The following is a 25,896-nucleotide window of genomic DNA, read 5'->3' as shown; positions in this document are numbered from 1 at the left end:
TTACGCTGTTCTGCTCGTCAACTCCGATCGCCTCATAGGCTATACCGAGACGAGGACTTACCGCTGTTCTTTATGGAACGCGAAAATGGCAACCATATTTCGCTGTCTAAACTAAAGTTGTTGCTGCTGTTTTATCATGTTGTTGCTCTAACATACGTTGTTGTCTAAACTACGTTGTTGTCTAAACTTTCGTTGCTGCCTAAACTTACGTTGTTGTCTTAACCTAAGTTGCTGTCTAAAGTTGGTTCCGTTGTCTAAACTAACGTTATTGCCCAATCACGTGATATAAAAAATATGGGCATTTCGCGCGAAATTCGACTTGCGCTGTATATACATACGCGTCGTTAATTTACTGACCAATTACGAAATAGTCAGTAAGATTGACACATATCCCGACCCAATTACAAGCCGGTCAACGCTCTCCACCATGCTACTTACATGAGCTGACCCCGCCCACTTTGCTCCTCTAGTAACTTCCCGTATATGCGAAGTCCACAGGACTGTTTTCCTAAACCCAGGCAGCAAGAACCAACCCCCTGCGTATATGGAACGCGAAAAGGGAAAACTTATTTCGTTGCTAAGTTTAACGTAAGTTTAGACAACAACGTAAGTTTAGACAACAACGTAAGTTTGAGCAACAACATGATAAAACAGCAGCAACAACTTTAGTTTAGACAGCGAAATATGGTTGCCCTTTTCGCGTTCCATAGTTCTTTAGGGTAGTGCTCACTCTCTCTGTAAATACACGCAACCATGGAGAGGGGACTGCCCCGTGCATATAGTACTGTACATATAAAAATGCAACTGTGTTTATAACTATATAGGTACTGATGTGCGTTTGGCCTTATGCATATAGATTGTGTCACTCACCTATAAAATCATTAAGTCAATGTGAATACATCTCGTAATGGACAGGGGTGGGGGAGGGGGCATCACTTCCATACTAAAGATCTTATTTCAAAATTTCCCATTACCCATGTCGGTTAAAAAAAGGCATAGTATACATAAATAACTTATACCATCCCTAAAGTCATATATACATATATCGGATATGACCATGTGTTCTGAGGGCTTGGGGATTGGGCGATAGTGTACATGTGGAATATAAAACTCAATTGGTGTATTACAAATGTGTGTTTTTGTAAAAGTTATGTCACAGTTCGCTTGATAGGCCTTTAGTCCATAATCACACCAAGTTGTTTGTCTACCTTGTTCCATGTTTTACTACGTTGGTACCCTCCCTTGTCTGTCTGACTACATGCCTATCCACCCTTACTCTCCCTTGTCTGTCTGACTACATGCCTGTCTGCCCTTATTCAATATAAATATGATAGACAGGCAATGTAGTTTTAAAGTAGGCCTATGTCACTTATAGGATAACTAAAGATATATAGATTACTCGGCAAATCGACTGATTGTACATTCTAGTGTGTGTGACGCCCTATAAGCATGTAAACAATACGACCGCCACAATATTAAGGGTCGGTGAAGGTCAACACCTGTTTCCTTTTATAAGAACAAGACCTTAATTATACTTTACCTTGTATAGGTTCCTCTCATTGTAAATATAGGCCTATGTACAAATGTTTCTCATCCCCCCGTAATGGTTATTTTGATAATTTCACTTGTCATGGACAAATGATCGCTAGATGGTTAACTCCATTAATGATTAATATCACCTTTACTCATTAGAAACAAGTTAAGACATAAATGAGTTTATTTCTCTCATTTATGTTTATTTAAAATCATGCTACATCCGGTAAATACTAATGAGATATGGTCAATGATATTCTTCGATTGAGATGGCTTTACATGTATCGACAGGGTGATTTTGGCGCCAATTTGTATGAACCTCACGTTGTAATATTACAGTATCATGACTTAAGCCAGATAGATTGATTCACAGTATTAAATACACAAGATATTAAAAACATCCCAGCAACAAGAAAAACAAACTACAACAATGATCAGAGAACCGTACGAGAACTAAATCAACAAGAGTATACAGTAAACGTTACGGATAACAAAGACCACGACGACGGGAAAAACACTTTCCTCGAACAGTAATAACAGCAAGAGCAAGAGAACTAAATCAACTTGATACATCATGAATGTCGACGACGATTGTAATAAGAACAGCAACACACGTGGTATGTCAGGGACGATATTGGTTCTGTATAGAAACAACAACAAAACAACAACAACAACGTCATCGACGACATTAACAACATTTCGAACATCAGCAAATAATGCGAAAAAGACAATAGGAAATAGACAACAGCAGCATGACAACAAAAGATAAACAATGTGACAACAGTGTTCAACAACATCAATGTGACAACAGCGATATCATGGCAACAGCTACATTTCGTACATTGATTACAAAAAATACTGACAACAACAGCACAAGGCATGGCAGCAAGTGGTCATCGACTATTATGGTTAGGTGACAACACCAGCACGACAACAGTGACATAAACAACATGAAAACAGTGTTATAACAACAGCAACTCGATAACAGCAACACGATAACAGTAACGACAACAGGAATGTAAGAGCCTATGTATAGAATGTGAAAAGTCGCTGGATCTTTCACGTATCAGACACCGAATTCAGGATGTTAGTAAGCATGTGTTTTTTTTTGTGTACGTGGTAATGGCATTATACCCGTAATGTCGTGACGGATCACTATAATTACAAAGTAAAACGTCTTAAAACAACAAAGCAATGCTTAATAGTTCCTTAATTGTGTCTGTGAAGTGTAAAAAATGGGTCAGTTACCCATTGCGAAGTATTTGTATAGAAACCACAAATGTAAGAAGAGGTAAAACGTAGAAGTGAAAAAGCGATAATTCGTGAATCTGTTAACTCGCTATTCATCCATATAAACACTACTGCTTGGCGTGTATCGGCTTGAATTGATTTGATGAGCTACACGGGGGTCTATGAGCAACACGTTCTGTTAGTAAAGAACGGTTCCCCCGCCATGTTAACACAAGGTCGAGTATCTTGCCATGAATCATTCTTATGGCTGTTACGACAATTAAAAAGGAAAGAAAAAGAAACAGCTCTTAATATTATACACTTTTTAACAAACATGCAGACTTAACATTTGGTTCTGCAACCTATAAATCGTTATTATAACAACCCCCCCCCCCCCCCCCCCGGCAAAGACGACCTTCGTTGTAACGCTCGCAAATATATACTCGTAACATGAAGTTAAAAAATATTTCTCCGATCTGGCAAAATTGTTTGGGAATTTTTGTAAAGCACTGTTGACCCCAGTGTTACTGCAGTTAGACCTATAGAGAGTGTAACCTAAGTCTACAATCAAAACAAACCAACTACAAAATCATCAATTCTTCTGTTGATGAATTGCTGTTTTAATATCTCTTCTTATTTCCGAAATCTCGAAACAGGAAATTGATTTGTGCCAAAAATGAGTCGACACGTAAGCTTGTCTGATTGGACCATTATTTGATTAAAGCATAATAGGATAAATATATGCAAAAACTCCGGACAAACTGACACTTTATCGATTGATCTGTACTCTAATACCGTACTCATTTACGCGTAGAAATAAATGTTACATGATCCAAATAAACTTCATCAAAAGCGATCGGTTGTTATAGGCGTCTCACCGATATCTTCTGTCACGTTTGTTGATTTTTTTACGTCGGAAAGTTGCACTTTTGAAAGAGTATCTGGTCTAGTCGGGCTTAATTGAAAGCCTCTATCAATCAATTACTTTGTACTCTCATGCTTCTACTGTTCATTGTTAAACCAGTTTGCCGTAAAGGTCGTTTTTCTTTGGGGTTTTGCAACAACAAAAGGCAGTGAATTCGATCAGTAAATAACCGCAAATTTTTTTTCACATATTTGTGAAAAGCTCCCAATATAACCGGGTCTTCCGTCAGCTTCACACCCTCCCTACTGCATGCGTTTTTAAGCTCGTTTCAGGCTGCAAGTACATTGCAGGACTGAGTACATGTCGTTACGTGTCCTTTCTTAGTTGCTATACTATTTCGATACTTATTACATTATATTGGCTTCGGTCAGCTTGCGAGTCTATAAGCCTCCATGGCTTCTTTCGCGAGTTCCTGCTTGCGGGAAGATCACATATATACATTATTACCAGTGACGTAACTAGGCCGGTGCGGTCGCCCCGGATTCCTGTCCCCAGTGCGTCGCGTTGACAAGTATCGGGGAAGAAAAAAAAAACCCAGAACGGCTAGAAATGATATTAAACGTACACCCACCCACCAGTAAATTGACTAAAAGAATAGCACACTCGATGTATCCAAAGCCCATGTAAATCTTTTAAACAAGGACTATAATTATAACATATGTCACGATGACAAATATTATAAATGGACACGAGGCGGTTAGAAACACGAGTTAACACAAAACACACGGAGGATGTACAACCGCGTGATACAGCCGTGAATATATAGCCGTTTGTTAACAGTGATATCATACCCACTTCTTCTTATACCTATGAACAAGTCGAGAGACTCGTAGTCACGGCTCACTTTGGAAAGCAACATGATACGGTCTTTCTCGTAACTGTGACACATTTGATTTGAGGAGAGCAGTTTTACCTTTCTATTCGTTGATTCTTTGCCGAAGGTACAAGGAATTTATGCGGTGGTGATGATCAATGTTTGTGTGTGTGTGTGCGAGGGCGAGGATGGGGGGGGGGGGGGGTTATGTGTATGCTGGTGTTTGTATTTCAACATAGGTCAAAGCCTGAAAACTTTGTAATCACAGTAACTGCAAAAGTAACGCTTGGACGAACTTCATAGTTGATATGTGGATCCACCGTTTGAGTACAAGAAGTTTGTTGTTCACTGTGGGGTCAAAAGGTAATTTTCCCCCAAAAAACACACATAATTTGATAAGAGCAACTAATGCCAGTTGTTTATGTAAAAGATATAGTTTGTTTTAAAATCCTCTTAACTCAGACCATATGCTATAAATATTACTTTGCTCTACGTGACATGGACATGTGTGTTTATTTTACGATATAAGATGTCACGATTAATTAATAACTTATTAATTATCCTTTTACCAATTTGTTTCGCTATCGAGTGTAGATTAAGTACTTCTAAAAGCGAAGTATCGAAAAAACTAAAAAGCCTTAATTTGAAAAAGAAAGGTACTGGATAAGGAATGTCATTACATATTTAATCGTAGGATCGGTCTACATCTTCTCGTATACATACATACATACACACACACGTACATACATAATAGTGATAGTGTGGGTGGGGGGGGGTAGGTTGGCAGGTAGGTAGGCATACATTTGTGTTTGTGTGTATGGGTAGGGCGTGTTTATTTTTCACCGTCAAAGCTCGTCTAGGGAATAGGGAGATCAATGGGGAGAAAAGTGAAAGAGTTATGAGCCCAGCAGGGAGAATTTTGGAATGAATCTTATACTGACTTCAAAAGAAACCGTATTTATACCCCAGGAGGAATGTTAAAGACGTGAAGGAATGACTGTAGCAGTATAACACACATAAGCTATATCTGTAAGACCGAGTTCGGTTATAGGAAACGAAAGCAAGCACGTACTTTGTTCAATACGCTGTAACTGAGTAATAGCTTTATATACATCGACACATAATGACATCGCCGGGTGATAAGTTATGACATCTCAGCAGCAAACCGTTCCCCTATGATTACATGGTCAACTGTATGCGTATATGCGTGTGTGTGTTTTTGTGTGGGGAGTAATGGCAATGTGCTACGAACACACACAAACACGAGTATACACAGTCCATCAAGGCGTACATCAAGGGGCGGGGGGGGGGTGGATCCAGTAGTTTAGAAAGGTGTAAAGGAGGCGTTAATTTTGAGACATGATATGGTGCATACTGCGGCATATTAAGATTATAACTAAGGTCTATATAATTAGGTCTAGGTGCAAGGGTTGCGCCAGTAACCATGTTTGGTTACGATATCGAAGGCATTCGTGCGTGTGTGTGTACATGTCTAGGCCTTACAACTGGTGACATGGGACAACAGAAATACCTGCCACCAGTTGTCAAACAATAGGGAACAATATTCATCGTTTGTCCAGGCAGACGGATGGAATCGGTTGTAGCTAATAAAATAGAAAATAAGTTTGCGTGTGTCTGGGTATATGTGTGTCACTGCTAGCTTGTAAACACGATATCTCAACAACCACAATTAGTTGAATTAATGTCATATTTGGTAGGTAGGAATACCCCATGATGTGTAAATTTATCCGAGTGTCAACAACCAAAGGTGAATCAATTTCATACTTAGTAAGTGATGCCCTATGACGTGTATATGTGCCCTGTTGTTTTTCGTCCTCATCTATATTAATGAGTGGGCGGGGCTTGACATAAACTTCTTCAAATGTCAATATCTCCTCATCGCATGTCCGATTTAGTTCATACTTGGCATGGTGATGTATAACTACATAGTAAGTACGTGTTCTTTGCAAACAACAATATTTTCTTCATTAATATTCATGAGTGTCTGGGGCTTAATGGAAAATCGTCGAACACAGCTTGTAAAGACGAAATCTCAACAAACACAAGTTGAATCAATGCCATACTTGGTAGATAGATGCCATATGATGAGTAGATGTGCCCTATTGTTCTTGGTTCTCATGAATATCAATTAATGGGCGGGGCTTTGCGTAACATTTGGTTCATACTGGTATGGTGATGTTGTTACGATAAACACGTACGGTATGGCGACGTGTAAAGCCTGCCGCGCGGTTTACTATGACATTGGTGTTGCTTCCAGACACTGCTACAAATCTTCCTTATTTGAACACGAGCACCTTAGATAAGGGCCTTAGCAATACACCACCATTTCTGCTAACAGCATCGACATATACTTTCAGTACAGCGACTTCTACTTTAGGTACCATAACGTATATTTAAGAGATACAGCGATGTATATATTTTAGGTACAGCGACAAATATTTTTCAGTACGACGACGTATATTTTAGGCACAACGTCATATATCGTGGCCCTTTTTGCGTTCCATAGTTATTGAGCTGCCGCATAGCATATCTTGTAATACTAATGTATATAAAGGTTCCCTAGTGAATTTATTTCCGCAGAGGGGGAGACGACTAAACATCTCGAGAATACGTAGAGAAAAGTAATCAACTTCTGAACTTTGTGCAAAAGTATGTGTTTCCTTTCGCAGGAAATAAAACGTCATATGCACATACGATATGACACACGGATGCGACACTGCGCGGAGCAGTCACAAAGGCTATACAATGTTATTGTCGTTAAAGTGGTTTAAAGTTAAACTCCCCTCATCAAGTGTAATCGGCAATTTACCAAAGTCTTTAACCTCTTCAAATTTAATACCAGATATACCTATAGCGGAGTTGATTTGATATGTAGATTTATGTCATGTCCCACAAACCGAATAGCAATGTATATGACTACCGTACTTCATAGGTCAAGTTAAACTATAGTATAATACATTTTATTTTAGTTTCCAGCCTTTTTTGGACGACGAAATGTTGAGAATTGAATCTAAATTCCTCAACTACCTGGTTTGGGCCCCCGGGAGACAATAACGTCACTGTACCCCGCCCTATTTGGTGATCCTTTGCGAAGGTCTTCATAAATTCAGGGTACATTGGCTTGCCAAGAATTTTTTCTAATGAGCGGAGGACCTGACCTGATCACACAAACCCGCCCCCCTTCATTGACGCCCGGCCCCAAGTCATTTGTGGGACACTTTCACGCTCCTTGTCGTCCCCTGCCCACCCCACCTCTCCCCACACCCCCCCCCCCCTCATCGTAACTGGTCGTTAGTATATATATGTCGGCTTACATTTCCCCCAAGTACCACATATTCTAGATAATTCTCTTTTGTGATCCTCGAAACAATTGAAGTATTGTTTTATTCAAATATTATTAGAGGTGGTTTAGCAGTACATGTAAATATTAGCCCAGTTCTGTTTTCTCCTGGATACACTATGTACGCGATCCTTCACAATTACTCGTGCGGATCCTGCACATACAAATCCGACACCAATTAGCCTATATTGGAAGGTGTCTCTTTGTATCGAGGGATTCAAGACTGAATCTAAGTTTACAATTCTCGGCAGTCTCTGAGAGCCACTATAATAATATGTTTATCAACCTATGCCTGCCGTTCATGTGTCTAATCATATTGGCTGTTTTGGGAAAACTGAAGTATGATGATCTAACTTGATAAACATTAAAGGGAAATAATTGTATGTTTGCAGTATTCGACCTGAATTAAATTGCACACATGATACCTACACTCTCCACATGCATGCACTGACGTTTGCATATCGATGACATCAGTTTCCATGGTAACTACCATGCGGGTACAAAAAATGTTACGGTAATTATACCTAAACCCTCCGAAATTGCGAAGATTTCTTACGATGTCACGATTCAAGCACCCCCCACCCCCCCCCCCCCCGATGTGTGCGAATGGATATGCTATAGCCTATCGGTTAGGCTACATAATCTGAATAGGGTGCTACCGTGTGTAGGTATCATGCTTTGTATGGGGTGGCTAATATGCTCTCATATCATTTGATAAATCGGAAAATTACTTAGTTTAACATATCATTACTATATGTATGACGTTGGTATCTAACAATGTACTAACAGTCAAGCAAATATTGTGGGCTGAGGGGGGGGGGGCTGGGTGTTGTTCTGAGCTGATGCAAACCTCCGCTTTGTAGCGATATCAATTACAATTTGGACTGGTTTATTAATAACTTTAAAAAAATATTGCTGACGTATATACGGTTCTATCATCCGTTGTGACAGTATGTAATTGTAATATCGAATTAAAGCGCCCATATATAAATAAACACTCCGATATAAATAAATAAATATAAAACACTGACAAAAAGACAAATACAACTTTATTACGAACGTAGGGAAAACCCCTTTAGACCAATGAAAGTATAGTATCACTATATATAAAAATCTAGGATTACATGATATCAAAATACGAAGCCCGCTTCGAAAACACATTAATTAAATTCATGTTGGTTCGTAGTACACATATGATGTTTACAGTATACAACGCGTATGATTTTAGTAAGAACGGTAATACTGGCGGTTATTATTATACTCAATTCAATTGGTTCATTTCAGTCAACACACGTTATAACCGCACATATTGGTAGTAGGCTAATTATTATATGTGAGTATAACGTAGATTGCTCAGAGCAGAGAACTATGGCGGGCCATTTTGTATCAGATCAATGGAAATCAACATATACACCAAATTAAATCGGTATAGGCCTATGTCAAATTGAATCGACTTATATTACTTTAAATTGAGATATATAGGCTACCAGTTTATTTAGGAATAATATTTTAATTTAAATCGGTATATATATAGTTAATTTACATCGGTATATGTTAATTTAAATTGGTATATGAAACGTATTAGAAAACGGGTAGATGTCAATTTCAAATGACCCTAAGTGAAATAAATCGGTATATTTCAATTTAATAAACTGTTAGATATCGATTTAAATTGACATTTATTAATGTACATTAAAGTGACATTATTTTACTCTGTTGTTGCCCGATGCAATGGCAATGACACTACCTAATTATGAAAAAAAGCATATCTCTGCCATCGAAGGTGCCATGTGGATGTGGTGTTTGACCAAAAGTTGAAAAAGATATATCCGGCAATTATTGAACTAAGCAATGGATTTATGCACGGGATATCCCTTTAATGAATGAAAAGATTCACGTTCGTTATAACCTCACCATTTATCAAACACTAGACATGTCCGGTAATACCGTACATGAAAATGAATTGGTTAGATATTGTGCGGTATGTTTTAACCACGATCAATTTGTGCTCTGTCTTTCATATGCCGACCGTATTCTTTAAAACGATTCGTTACGAAAGGAGATTATTTGACAAATGAAATCTCCGGGATCTTTCTACATATAATCTGACCTCATTCGTCACCCCTAGGCAAACAGGATTGGACGACGAGTTAACCACAGTTTCAGTAATTTGTATAAACCTAGATCCTATCAACAAAATCGATTAACGTGCAGCTACGTCACGACGCCTGTGACGAGTTTGACAAAAGACTGTTAAACAAATGACAAACGGAAAAGACAAAGCAGGAATTAAAGAAATATATATAATTATAATATATTATAGAAAAACAGTGAGAGAGAAAGAGGGAGAATTTACAAACAATTAAATTGTCTCAGCTTGTTGACTTTTTCGGGTAAAATAGAAGTCAGCTTAAATGAAAATAATCTTTCTATCGTAAACCCATTGAACCGCAATGTTTAAACTATGGTGCTATGGTGACTACGAAACAAAAACTGTACTATAGTACACGTTATGCACTGGTACGTATTTGATTTATACCTCATGTCTTAACGTGCGTATCAAAGACACACCTCACACACACACCCACGCACGCATGTCAAGCCCCGCCCACTCATTAATATATATGAGAACGAAAAACGATAGGGCACATATACACGTCATAGGGCATCACCTACTAAGTATGCAATTGATTCAACTTTTGGTTGTTGACACTCGGGTATACATTTACACATCATGGTGCATCTACCTACCAAATATGACATTAATTTAACTTGTGGTTTTTGAGATATCGTGTTTACAAGCTAGCCGTCACACACATATACACAGATACACAAACTAGTTTTCTATTATATTAGCTACAACCGATGGAATTTCCCTTTATTAAATCCCTTTGTCTGGACAACCGATGACTATTGTTCTCTATTGTTCGACAACTGGTGACAGGAATTTCCTTTGTCCCATGTCACCAGTTGTGAGGCCTACATGTACACCCACTCCCTCACACACACAGCTGTAATGGTGTTCTTTTCTAAAATATCTGCGTAAAACAAGCAAGCTCATCGGTGTATACATTAAGTAAGTGATAGAAGTTTATAAAATGTCTTACACTGTACGGGAAGTTACATGTCCGCGGAAAGATTGACAAAATCTCAATTAAAAAGCTTAAGTAATTAAAACATTAAAAACATAACATAAGCATATAAGATGCATCGACGGTGCCACTTAAACAGTCGAAAATTGATTCAACAGTGTATCAAAAGTTTCAAAATATAACACCATTGAGAACCTAAGCACCCTCCATATGAGAACCCCCCCCCCCCCACCTCAGCAGGACAAAAGTAGTGCTTGCGCCCTTTATATATCAGCTAAACTGGATTCTTGTTTTAAGAGGAAATAATAAAATGTGGTCAACTTTACCCTACACTAATTTATCTCTCTATGTCTGTTCAATACTGTTTATCATAGGCTACAATATCATTGTAGAGACACATTCGAAATTGCATTTCAATTGGCGCCATGTTAATGGTTATATTTTCATTGTTATATGGCTAACTAATATGTCTCTTTCGGTCTCATTTCTCACGGACCATCATTACATATATTTGGTTATGGTACTGCTTCTATTTATAACTTTCAATACATTGACATGCATAAGTCGTTAAACAAAGTACATCGGTATCACAATAATTTGTTTAATGATTGGTATAATATAACGTGTTCGTAATAAAATCTCTACGGTATAATGGAATCGAAAGTTGAAAACTCATCGTGCTATTCATTAAATCAGGCTGACACTGCAGGCTTCACGTTTCTGTACGAGTTATGTTATTGTTATTCCGGGTTCAATGATACTTAAGCCAAATTCAATCTTGACATTAATAGAGACCGTTATGTGAGAAACAAAGAGCAATATGAAAGCACGTGTGTAAGTAAATCGAAAATGACGTTGTTTATATATATATACATATATATATATATATATATATATATATATATATAAATATATGTATATAAACAACGTCATTTTCCATTTACTTACACACGTGCTTTCATAATGCTCTTTGTTTCTCTCATTACGGTCTCTTTTGAAATCGTAATGAGTTGGAAAATCAAGAACAGTGCAAACACTTCCAGCCTCCACCGGGATTCGAACCCAGGCCTCCCGCTTAATATGCGGACACCCTAACCACTAGGCTATGGACGCTGATTGTATGTCCAGAGGTTCGAAACCGGTAAGGAAGGTCGTAATTCCACTGTAGGCGTTTGTCTATATATAGCCTATGTACTCATGCATGTGTTCGTAAACCAACAAGAGCTGCATTCCCAGTACCATGGTACGCCGTAGTATAGCCTTCCTGGCTATTAAGTACAATAGCCAGCATAACGAATCCGAGTGACATTCTGTTATTGGAGGATTCCGGATTATTATCTTGGCAACTTGGCAGCAAGCCTACAAAACTCCCAGGGAAGCTACTTAGCTTCGGAAATCGGAAAAGAAAAGTGAGCTCCCCTGTACGACAGATGTGTTTCCTTTTCGTGTTGTGATACTATCGGTATGCTGAAAATAGCTGAGTGTTTTACAACGGTCTGAAATTAAGTCAGTGATAAAGCTCTCCAAAGATAGCCCGATGACATAGATTGGTAGCAACAACAAAATATTCCAAAAATGTTTTCCCGTGGAGAATGTTATCGGTTTATTTTTTGTATTCCACGATTTCTGGAAACTATTTGACGTAGTGACACGATCAGGATATCTTTTTAGTCCTTGATTTTTGGCAAGATGTGGAATACTTTTATAAGATCAGATTATGCCCACACCATGCACAAACCCCTATGTAGCTGTACATGTTGTTCATATACACTGCTACGATATCGCAGCTGTGCTCGATTGAAAAGTCGTACAACAGTTGACGAATGGCTCAAATGATGCTTTAATCCACGCCTTTCAATGTTTGCACGTCGCACTTCAAATTTCAAAAAGTAAAATTGAAACAATTCCAACTCTTTCCATCTGTATGGCATGAGGCATGACTCGGCGTAAGTACGTATAGAAAGTGAACTATGAATTCGAAACAAACAACGTTTGACGTTTCTAGGATGACATATACTCCTCTTAGCTATAGTCCTAGATATAGATGAGTTCACTTCTTTGATCAGGTGAACGACTTTGCATAAATGAGGACAAAACTGTCCAAACTATGACAACACCTGATTACATTTCAAGAGGTAAGGAGAGTGAAACGTCTATTACCCTTGATGTTGCGGATGTATATATACGAGCATATCGTCGTATGTTACAATGTAATGTCAGGTTTACGTCCTATAAATTGTTTATAAGGCAATACGTGAATACTTTGCAAATTCTCAAGAGTATAATGGTATACCCTCAATTGTGTTTTATAACACATACACAATATTAACCCGCATGCGCACTCGTATAGTAAATTGTATCATGTTACCGCACGAACGCCACGCATAAGCCGAAGTATTTCAATTCAACGTGACATAGATAATGGAACACACTGCCCTTTGCCAATGAATATATCTGCTACGAACATGTCGAAGGCATAACATATAAATTGCAAAGGTTTGTACGTTTGTACGTGAATGGTAATCAGTCATTCTTATTCATTAGATGTGGTGAATATCAGCCCCGTGAACTACAGTAAATATAAGGAACCTTATATGGAGTGCATACCGTACTTATCTTTCAGTGTGTAAAGTCGTGGCGGATGTGTGCACCGTTACCGTCCATGCATGCAAACAAAGTCAACTGTTTTAATTAAACGAAGTTCCTTACAATGGAGTAACAAAACCCAAGATCAACAATAACCAACAATAACAGTGACAACAGAAGCCACTCCATATCTTATTGTGGAAGTAATCATGGCAACGCTTAACTTGAAGGTATTTCTAGCCTCTAGGTTGATTTTAGGCAGAATTTCTTTTGGATTGATATGCTGATAGTCCAATAAAAAGGACAATTTGAATGCTAGTTATGTGTGATGTGTCTGTTTAGCCCTTCCTGTTTTCAAGAAATTCACCTTTAAGATAGGCTTTATGTTAAATCTGTGGAATGCTCCTTTAAGGCTAAATTGATGACGACTTTGTTTGTTTGTTTATGTTTAATTATCATAACTCCACCAAAACATGTTCCTCTAACTTGAAGTCATTAAAACAACAGAAAGCATCCATTCTAAGACATTAGTATTTTACATCATTTGTCCTTGTCAAATTCGTCACTCATTATAAACATGTCATTTGAGGCTTTCTTCCTGAAAATTGCCATGGTAACCAGAAATACAAAGGGCAAAAATTACCGTACCCGCAAGTTGGCACCATATGGCAACATGCCACCAATTGCCACTTGAAACGATTTTTTCTTATATGCAGTGTCGCAAGAGATCTTGCAAGTACATTATAAATAAGCTAACCCAAACATGACAGGATCTATTTTCACTATATAATATTTTACAGTGTGATACACATTCCATTGTCACATAAACAACACGTCGGCTATATACATGTGTCACTATAAAGCCGGTGAACGATAACGACCTATCTATCCCTTTAAGTGTAGATCAACGCAAAATATAAATTAGCAGTAAGGAAACGTGGTGTAACTTGAGCGTGACATTATTCAAGAGAAAATAGCTTAAAGATGTATTTTTTGTGCTGAAGTCTCTCCGGTTATGGTTGAATCATAACTCAGCCAAACAAAGAATAGCTAACTAAGCTCAGTGGGGAAAACTGTTTTTTTTTCAATGAAATTTACAGGCACAAACTTTTTGATATGTTGTAAACCGTTCAAAAAGACAAAACAAAAAAGCCGTCCTGGTTGTATTTCTATAAAACTGTTTACTTCAGAGAGAATTACCCTTCATAACAACTGAGGTTCATTGTTTAAAGTGACCGGACTAAATAGTCTAATAAACAGGTCATTAGCATAGGTTACTTCTTCAAGTGCAACCGAACCCTCAATGAGCAATGAGGGAGAGATCAGAGCTTTATAGTCTCGTAGGACATGTTTATAATACATGCAGGACAAATTGGTCAAGGATGTATCAAGTGTTCGATGTCAGTCAAGGAAGCTGGATTATTTTAGTCAGAGTATAGTAGAATTTCCATGGTTTAATTAAATCAAGCTAAAAGGATATGTTTTGGTGGATTTTATTTGAATTTATAAAACAATGGTTGCAACACTAACATTTAGGCCTTGCATGTATACTAAGGAGCCGACCGACCTTATCGTCAATGTAGTTGAATGGTATTCGAAAGATTGAGTATATATCTTAAAAGGTGATTATTATAAATAACGGAATATTAGAAGAAACATCGCATGTACTCAAATTTTACTTTTTTCTTGGACCATAACATATAAAGATCAAACTTCCTTTAACGTTTTAAAGTTAAAATTGAAAGAAAAGTTAAGTGTGCACTTAGAGCTTTAGGTTTTGTAAACAACCAGTTCATTTGAATAATACAGGTCAAACACCTTTGCTTTAACTAGATTTTTTTTTTGTTTTTTGCCATCTTCATCTTCTTCTTCTTTTCATTCTTCTTCTTCTTCTTTCCCCAGTTGTTTTGTCTTCCTCCCTCTCATTCTGTAACGACATTGTAAACTTTAAGAGTCACAAGCCTAAGGTTGTTGGATAAATGACACGTTTTTCTTTTACAATCCTGTATCCTTTATAAGAACTCCCGAAGTATAAATCCCCCGTACACGTTAATCTATTTATTTGTTCAAATATGCGTGGGCGTTCAAAGCGATCGTGGGCGGTGGGCTTTGTCAATAATTCTGATGGTATGGTTTGTATATTTAGTATGATCCCATTATACATATTTGTATGATTCTTCGTCCCGAAATAAAACAACCAAAGGAAATCAAGAGAGAAAGAAAAAAGAGAGAAAAGAATAAGGAACTGGTTTACGATGTTTTTGTAAAGTGTAAAATATTGTCTTTCCCGTTCACAGTTTGTGTATACCTTTCAGCGTACCCTTCACTTATCAGTATTATCTTCAACGCCATCTATATATGTGTTCATAACAACAACAGCAACATAACGATAACTATAGGCAACCCGTTCAAAAAATATGCTGGATTTATATTCTACGTCACAATTGAAGCGACTGGACTACCTAGTCTAACATACAGACCGTTATGCATGCCCCTCCGATGCAACACAAAACTCACCGGAAACATTTCTAATGCCCTCAAACAACATGTTTTAGACGTTGAACTAAAACTTTGTCACTATCAGATGATGTTCAATATCGTCCAAGAAAGCTTGCATGAAAATTGAACAAAAAACAGGTTTTGTTTTAGGAATTTAGGGTATTCAAATTTATAAACAATGAATTAAAGTCTCAATGTGTGTTTGCCAAATTTTAACTTCGACCTTTTCCAGCTTACTGCCCTAAAATCTCAGTGAAAATAACACCGTTCTATGCAATTTTATTTCATACTAGTAATAATCATTGTTTCTATTGGGTTATTTGTCGTTAAACATTTTGAGCTGAATAAAATTCGCCAGATTTTTTTTAACGAGTCCGTATATTCTGCAAACTTCACTCAAAATTTGGGAAGCCCCGCCCACAGATCATGCGCCAATCAAATCTCTATGTTTTGTTGTAAAATTTACGTCTAGTTTTACACTCCACAATTGGATGCATCCATATTGTGAATGCACCATGGGTATTGGTATTTTATCCCTTTAGGCAAAGGCTAGGAACCCTATCCAATCCAAGGTCAAATCAATAGACATCACACCTGTTTGCTTCAAGTTCACTTTTGGTGGAATATCAGATAACTTCAACTGTCAATATCTCAAAAAGCGGTACATAGAAATTGAATGCAAATTTCACAAGAATGCTTAGATTTTGTTCCTCTTTAACATATCAAAAAGAAATTTTGTCCTGGACTATTCTTTTAAATGCGGAGTGAGACTAAGCCAATATACACAAGCTACCTCTTACATCAGCAACATTATCTACATTACCATGGCAACGAAACAAACATGTCTTTGTTTTCCTGCTTTATATAATGTACAACTAATTGACCTAATTACGAAGAAAGAGTTCTCCTGTAAAACAGAAAATTGTATTTAATCAAAGCTTGAATTGACTGAGTACATTAATTGCAAACATTCCACATACTGAAAATATCACATTTCAAGGCAAAATCAAATTAAATAATTATATGTCGTCGAAAGGAAAGAGCTCCTAATGGCCGAGAACATGCATATATCATGATGACGTCACATGCAGACCATCCGTGATATGAAAATATTTCTTGGAATAAGGACGAGGTTGCTCTGGTCAAAAAGGTAACAGGACGTGTAGAATTAGACGTATGGATGAACTAGCAGCGTGTAGAATTAGATGTATGGATGAACTAGCAGCTTGAGATATTTCATTTTCCATGTATGAGTTATGATAATGGAAGTTATGAAACTAATACAAGACAAGGTTAAGACAAAGAAATACAAGATCAGACACTAAAATACGTGTTAAAAAGATGGATTTTAAGTTGAGACTTGAAACGATCGAAAAGGTTTAAAAGACGAAGTGTCCGAGGTGGCGGGCGTTCCATAGAAGTTGTGTACAAGATGTGCAACGCCCTGTCATGATAAAACCTAGACTTTTCTCAATGACTGATTAATTCCTGCCACAGAAAATCTCCTTAAGTCTTTTAAGTATATAATATCGTCAATTTGTAGTCTCAATTATTTTTAATGCTATTCTCGGAACAATCTTTTTGGATACCGGATATTATATATATATATATATATATATATATATATATATATATATATATATATATATATATATATATATATATATATATACTGTACACAAATGACTTTAAATGACAAATAGTCGGTTTATTTGGTGATCCTTTAATGTTCCTGCAAAACGTGCATGTATTTTGTAAAGTGATTCATCGCCTTAAATTACCTTACGTTTATACAGTTTCCACATTGCGTGACATTATGCATGACTGAAATAAGTGGTCGCAAAATCCGGAAACCGCTGTGGAAACTAGGCTATAAGCATTTTCTACTCTCAATCTGGAAAAAATAAATGTACGAGACAGAGAAAGAAAATGGCGCGAATGACGACAGTTTATAAGGCAATTAATTTTTGTAAACGTCTTCCGCCATGTAAAACGTTTCAAAACAAACCATATATGTAATAGGTTATAATATGGACAGTATGTTGGTTATTGGTTGATGAAAAAATTGTGTGAATGTTATTGATTACTATAGCATTGTGTCATCGATGACATAGCATAAATATGTGCAAATGGATGGAACGCCAAAAATGACATAAAATTGTGTGATGCATTCTAATGATGTATATCATGCATATTCATACATAATTATGGGAGTTTGATGAGTATGTTTTATCAGAACCTTTCAAATATGCTAGACAATCCAGTAATGGTCACAGTAAACACAAGGCTATAGTGAACGGCTACATGGCTACAAGGCTACACTGAAACGGCTACACGTGAACACGTGCCGTCTACATGTGAACGGAATCTGTTTGTACATCTATAGTGCGTAATTTATCTCTCTAGGTGTATCCATTGGACCAAGAAGGGATCTACAAGGAACTTCCTTGATTTGACTCAATTCCATTCATCTCTTCTAATTTTGGATTGCACTCGCACTGCAGGATTTACTAAATATGATGATCTGTTAAAAGTGTTAGATATTAAGAAAAAATCTAAACCATATTTACTTTAATATATGCCCCTCTGTACGTTCAAACTATTCTGGGTTTAAGTTGAGTAGGGAGCGAGTAGGTGCCGCAAATCGTGTAAGCCGATGTCAGGGAATTAAGATATTGTCTTTGATCGGTTTGTGCTATACGAAGTCGCTGGTATAAGTTGAGTGGTGTGTTTGTTACAGTGTTGTGTATAGTTTAATGTTGTCAGTTTGAACAGGACGTATATTAGCGTATATTTATATCTCCGAACCTATATATAGGAACGGTATGGAGAGATTTCATATTCCTTTTTTCTTCATTCCACGTTACAACTTTTCCAACCATTTCTCAGTATGTAATGCGATGATGCGGGTACCATGAAATATATTATTGGATTTAAACCTTGAGAAATTCTATGCCATCATTTGCAGATTTTATACCGTCTATAGTTTTTTTTTTTTTTTGAAGACTACACGGGATTTTGTTTTGTGATATTTCATACATTTTTAACCCACGCTGTTCCTTTGTTTGTCTTGCGGTAGTATACGATGCAAATTTGATTTTGCCGAAGCTTTTGTGTTTTCTGGAAGGGAGCGAGTAGGTGCCGCAAATCGTGTAAGCCGATGTCTGAGTTCAGACAATTAAGATATTGTCTATGATCGGTTCGTGCTATACGAAGTCGCTGGTATAGGTTAAATCAGCGGTCCGCAACCTATTCATGCCATTATCCAGCCCGAATTTTGACATTCTGCCGTAACCCATCGATCATATACGCATATTGATTCGAATATATACGCATATTAATTCGAATATATACTCTTATATATTATTAGCCAATCAGAATGCCGATTTATATATGGTGGTATTAAATCGAATGTATACGCATATTAATTCGAATATATACACGTGTTAATTCGAATATATATATGCGTATATATTATTAGCCAATCAGTATCGTATATACGCGTATTAATTCGCGTATATATACACGTGTTAATTATAAACGCGTATATATAGTATGGTATATTTGTCCCAAAGGGCCTACCATACGTGGGTGTGTACGTGTGTCTGTGTGTCATACCTCTTGTGTCTTGTTTCCAATTGTCTAATTGGCAGTGTCACGGGTTATGATTATACAGACGTTCGAATAAAATGGCCACGATAGTGTTGTGTACTGTGTGTTACTATATGTCAACAGATAGTCAACAATTATTTTGTAAAGTGTGTGTTTCCCAGAGAGATAACACACAGCTATATACACGAGTCAATTACCTGAGCGTCAAGAAGAATGGAATCGCTCTACTCAAACTTAAAGCAACGTAATGAGTTGAATCTATAAATAAATATTGTTTTTTACTATCCGAATTGAATATCCAATCCTATGTGATAACCACGACCAATTACAGATGTCTCGGCGACATAAAATGTTGTTGTGTGAGTGGATGCAGTATTACAATGGCGTGAATGATTATTATAACAGTTCGCATTTCCCAAAGTTCGTGATCTAATCACTCCCTGCTGGTTCTCCCCCCCCCCCCTCACCCCCTTTTTTCCGTCTCATTTTAGTTCTTCATTTGCATTGTGCCGTAACCCAACATGACTATAAATATTGATAAGAATTTATAATAGCTACATTTGAATTCGTCGGAAACCTCATTATATTATCGCATTTGCTGTTTTCTCCTTGTAGGTTTTCGCTGACATCTGATCAACTGTAGGATTACACAACAGTTCCTTCAGTCTCTGAACCGAATTTCCGCGTGTCTGTCGCAGTGAAGGCACAAACACACACAATTATACAAGGCCGATCCTAGTTACTCCAGGCAGGCTTACTGCTTTACCAAACGAAGCGTGAGTACCGTATCTTTTACGTCGGTTACATTCCACATATGTTCTGTGGTGGTAAACAGTGGTATTCCTATAGGTATATATATATAGGTATATATATATATGTAATATATAGGTATATGTATATATATGTATATATATATATATGTATATATATATATGTATATATATATATGTATATATATATATATATATATATATATATATATATATATATATATATATATATATATATATATATATATATATATATATATATATATATATTACTCTAGTCTGATGGTTTATAAATACTTCGACATACACATTGGGACGGAACACGAAATTTGCCGGAAAGAGATGTCGGTGAGTGGGTTTTGGAAGGTTATCTTAGCAGAGTGACGAATGAAGCGTACTTCCATCATAAAAAAAATTAAAGTCCGTAAATCTAACACTGTATCAATAGGCCTATGTATTTTCTGACCTGAAACATTTTTCATTTATTTGCCATGCCAGATCAACCGACTCTGTGCGCCACCCTTTGCTTCGTTCCTCGCTGACACACATTTTCCTATCTCCACTGCCTTATCGAGGATCTTTATAAGGATCTTTGTTTACTTCTAGCAGCTTATTTTCTTCTTATCTCGCAGACAATTGTCTAAATAATCTCATACAATAACAACTTATATCTACATCTCTCGCTCATACTTATCGATTAGGTTTCGATTCTTTTTTAATTTACGTATAGTATTTTTCCCAGTCGTATATAGCGTATATAAACAACAATCGATAATTAAGCAATAATTAATACCAATGAACTGACATAGTTATAGATGAGTATGTTGCAATGTGTTTTACTGCGGTACTTCCTCTCTCTCTTTCCCTGCACTGCCACTGGCGGTATACCGCCCTTTCTTTCCTTGCACTGCCACTGGCGGTATACCGCCCTTTCATTCCCTGCACTGCCAGTGGCGGTATACCGCCCTTTCTTTCCCTGCACTGCCACTGGCGGTATACCGCCCTTTCTTTCCCTGCACTGCCACTGGCGGTATACCGCCCTTTCTTTCCTTGCACTGCCACTGGCGGTATACCGCCCTTTCATTCCCTGCACTGCCACTGGCGGTATACCGCCCTTTCTTTCCCTGCACTGCCACTGGCGGTATACCGCCCTTTCTTTCCCTGCACTGCCACTGGCGGTATACCGCCCTTTCTTTCCCTGCACTGCCACTGGCGGTATACCGCCCTTTCTTTCCCTGCACTGCCACTGGCGGTATACCGCCCTTTCTTTCCCTGCACTGCCACTGGCGGTATACCGCCCTTTCTTTCCCTGCACTGCCACTGGCGGTATACCGTACCTTTCTTTGGTATTGAGTCATATCTTCCGTTATACCCAATATTTGAGTCCTTCACATTAAGTTGAATGACTCTAAAACGGACGGAACAATTTTAACGGTATCCAAAGCTAATATATTAATAACAACTGTAGCAATCGGAAGCAATCATAAACCTACGGACGCGCATTGTGGTCATCAAAACACAATACCAAAGAAGCAATGACTGGAAGATTGTTATAATTGGGTATATTCTATTTGATTCCTTGTCGGAGGTAAAAGAAAACTATGCGATGTTGAGGGTGTGTGTGTATATTTGTGTACAAGTGTGCGTGTGTATTTATGTGTGTCTGTGGCACTCGCTTGTAAACACCGTTACTCAAATCGTTCATGGTGGATTAACTTTATACTTGGTATGTGGAGGCGTCTTATTGAGTACAAGAACCCAATCCTTTCTGTGATGTGCAATTTCGGGTCAACATAGGTCAAAGTCTGGTCATGGTATACAGATCCAGTTTGGTGAGTATAAGAACCCGATTGAAATTGGTGGAGGTCAAAGGTCACTTGCGGTCAACATTAACGTCAAAGTCTGTAAATATTGTAAACACAATAACGCAAGAAAACATGTTTTGAACTTCATACTTAGTATGTATAGATCCAGCTAAGTGAGTGCAAGAACGATATTGAAATTGGTAGGGGTCAAAGGTCACATGAGTTCAACATTTGTCAAAGTCTGAAAACCTTTTAAACATTAAGCTACAATTAATGCAATGTGATTTCCGCAATGCCATATGGTTTTCTTTTGGTGAACATAGTTTGGTCGAGTTCAGTTTAGTTTAGTTTTTTGAAGGGGATATATAGGTCTTCAACAAACATACAGTCATATAGGCAATGAAATATGCTTCAAACAGTTGATAGTCTTGCTTTAAGCACACCCAAGCAGGCCCTTATCAGTTTTCACTCTCCGAGCTTCAAGGTTATCTCAAATGGTGCAAAATGCTTTTTAACACAAGACAAGAACCAAATGTTCTAAATGTTTTCATTCTTTGCATATTAGATTTGTCACACGACATGCAAATAATCAACCGTGTTGTTGTTTTGTCATATCATGAATATTAATCAGTGAACATACAAATTCTTAAACAGATATCTCTAAAATCGTATGTCTAATTAGCTTAAAACTTGTACTTGGATAATACAATGTAAGTATAGACACATGATTATGATATCATAAAATTTCAACTCATTAATATTCATGCATGTATCTGTTTTTTTTTTTACTATGTCAATAAATAGACTTTGTCAACATGATAACTGATTCGCGGTACCTTGGTTTGCATATTGCCGCATTAGTCAATATATTATCCTCTTCAGTTTGGTTCATAAATATTAACATGTATGGCTTACCACACTATGAATATGTTTGGGCCTCGGCACCACTAAACGTTTTCGTTTTCTGGTTTTAACTATTGTTTGTATGGAATGCTTTGTTGACTCGAAACCATAAAGTTTTAGGCGTATACAAAAGTGTTGTCAATGCATTGAGAAACCATAAAGTTGTACGCGTATGTACAAGAGTGTTGCCAATGCATTGAGAATACTAACGAAAGCATATACCCTAAATAATCAGTTTTAGACTAAGAGCTGTTTAAACTTATCAGTTAGTTCGCAATTATAGGGGAAGGGGTTAGGAAGGGGAAGGGGTTAGTTAGGGGGAAGGGGTGAGGTAGGAAGGGGTTAGGAAGGTTAGGTTGGAAGGGGTTTGTTAGGTGAAAGGGATTAGGTAGGAAGGGGTAAGGTATAGGTGAAGGGGTTAAGTAGGGGGAGGGGTTAGGTTGGGGAAGGGGTTAGGTACGGGAAGGGGTTAGGTAGGGGAAAGGGTTAGGTAGGGGAAGGGGTTAGGTTGGGGAAGGGGTTAAGTAGGAGAAGGGGTTTGGTAGGAGAAGGGGTTTGATAGGAGAAGGGGTTAGGTAGGAGAAGGGGTTAGGTAGGGGATGAACTCGGGGATAAGCATTTTGTAAGCTCTTCTATAGGAACAACACTAAGTGGCAGTGCACGACTGTGATAAGATTGAATTTACCGGTTAAAGGGTAAATTCTCAATCTTTAGAATGAAGAGTGTATAAACAGTGATTTTTGTCATCTGTTCATTAACACGATCAATAAAGTTCCAAGTTTTCCATTTGTCGTGACAAAGTTGAAAACTTAGATAAGTATAATAAAGTGATTATGAATTTTGTTAAATGCATTCCTGTCGGCAGGAATTGAAATATTTTTTTATATGAATTTGGCAAGAGCCTATGAATGATGTCATAATCAGGGCAATTCAGCTGAAAATGGCTTTTGTTTTTCACGATAATATTGTTATCACTTATCGACAGATAAAAATCAACAACAAAAAATCGCATTTTGCTGAAATACTGATAATATACATGCAAATATTGACAGCTAATCAAATACGGAATTAATAATAAAAAATATCCTAAGTACCGTAATACTGTTGATGAACATTGATCCTGATGACAAAACAGACCATCCACTGTGTTCTACTTCCTGGACGATAATTGAATAATTCCTCGAGTCGAATTGAAGGTTCAGTCAGTCAGCCAAAAACAGTTTTGATTTCGTTTCCCTGATTCAGTGAACCATACATTACTCGAGTTAGGGAGAACATATTGAGAAGGGCTTTTCAGCTAACTGTGTGTGGAATATTGTTCTCTTCAATATATTATTATTTTTTCAATTTACTGCCAGCTTCGGGATATCCGTTATAATATACGATATCAGCGATGGAACTTCAACTGCTCCGTAGGAGGCATAGGCCTATATGTAGTCGGCGGTGTATGGGCAGTAAATACGCTTCTATATTTGAAAGGTACACATGCATGTCTGAACAAGGTTCCTGTACTTGAGAATTTTCATTATTATTGACCTAGTATATCAAAGAGGACATACTCAGTATGAACGGCTGCCCTTGTTTATTGACGAGGTTACCGAGGGAATAACCGGTTTAAAGATAAGTCATGAATATTTATTATGGTAAGCAATACGATATAGTGTTATACCGAAGACCGATTATTGAAAACGAAGACTTCCTATGAGAGACCGAATACTTCCGAAGTTTTGTATGCATTGTTATTGGTGAGAGAAACACTGCAACACAACATCCGGTCGGTGTAACTCGAAAATTAGGATTTTATCTTAAAATGTATATGTCAAATTCCGACCCCTTGCCCTCTCCACCTCCCCCCCCCCCCTCCAACTTGTAAGCCACAGACCTGTCAGTGAACCGCCACTGACTGTACTTGTAAATTTTTGACGGTTGGACGGTGATAGGAGAGAGGGAAAGAGTAGTCAGTTGTGGCAACGGGTGTGGTGGGGGGTGGGGGGGGGGTACGCACATCGTACACGTGAATGTATTTTGACCCGGAGAAATGGCATGTTTGCCTAAATAGACTTGAAAACGTCCAGCGACAGTTTAGCGAGGTCGTAAAACGAGAAGAAAATTGAAATTCGCGAAGCTCAAGTCGACCAAGTCGTATACTAGTATACATTATACGGATATGACAAAGAAAACGTTTTGTACGTCACAACAACCGGGAATGAGGCCGTCGCGAGATAATCACTTTATGAATGTACGCCTGTATAGATTAATGCAATGTAGGCCTATACAGACAAAGGCGTTTCAGTATACCTATATACTATGTACTTTATTTTGCGCACATTCCTTCGATTTCCGGTTACATTTTCGTTATGCTTCTGTAAAGTGATCGTACGATCGGCTGTCTTTGTTTACACGTTGCATTGCTTTGTCAAAATGAAGTTGTGATATGCTGCATATACCACCTCTGACCACAGGGAGTTGTTATGGAACCACTCCCTGTTCTGACTTGGGCTGTCCGATTTCATTACGTCGACATTTATACACAAACTGTATGCAATATGTTTTCCCAGAAATATCCCCTTTTGATTAGGTAAGGCGTGTCAATACAACCGCTATATATTTTAGATCAGTGACCCAGACAAAAGGAAAATTGGGGTCACCAATAGTTTAGACATTTGGAAACGTAAAAACACTTTTAATAGGTAGGTCTATAGCAGCAACACTTCGATACACCCCAATGGATTACTGGGAAATTTCTCAACGTACACTGTTGTTCAT

General features: G+C 37.6%; 1 protein-coding gene and 1 non-coding gene across 2 annotated transcripts in view; one reads left to right on the top strand and one right to left on the bottom strand.

Annotated features, from left to right (window-relative positions):
• LOC139975249 (uncharacterized) overlaps positions 1–25,896 on the top strand; it is an 89,128-nt gene that overhangs the window by 5,331 nt on the left and 57,901 nt on the right. Inside the window, exon 2 of the mRNA XM_071982997.1 lies at positions 20,268–20,428. The gene's annotated coding sequence lies outside the window, so the exon portion shown is untranslated. The remainder of the gene's footprint in view (positions 1–20,267; positions 20,429–25,896) is intronic.
• On the bottom strand, positions 11,997–12,068 carry Trnan-auu (transfer RNA asparagine (anticodon AUU)). Its single transcript has one exon. It is a non-coding gene; the product is annotated as a tRNA-Asn (tRNA).

Source organism: Apostichopus japonicus, chromosome 10, assembly GCF_037975245.1.
Source record: "Apostichopus japonicus isolate 1M-3 chromosome 10, ASM3797524v1, whole genome shotgun sequence".
Classification (NCBI taxonomy): domain Eukaryota; kingdom Metazoa; phylum Echinodermata; class Holothuroidea; order Aspidochirotida; family Stichopodidae; genus Apostichopus; species Apostichopus japonicus.
The sequence above is the reverse complement of the archived record's forward strand: the minus strand, read 5'-3'. Positions and strand labels throughout refer to the sequence as shown.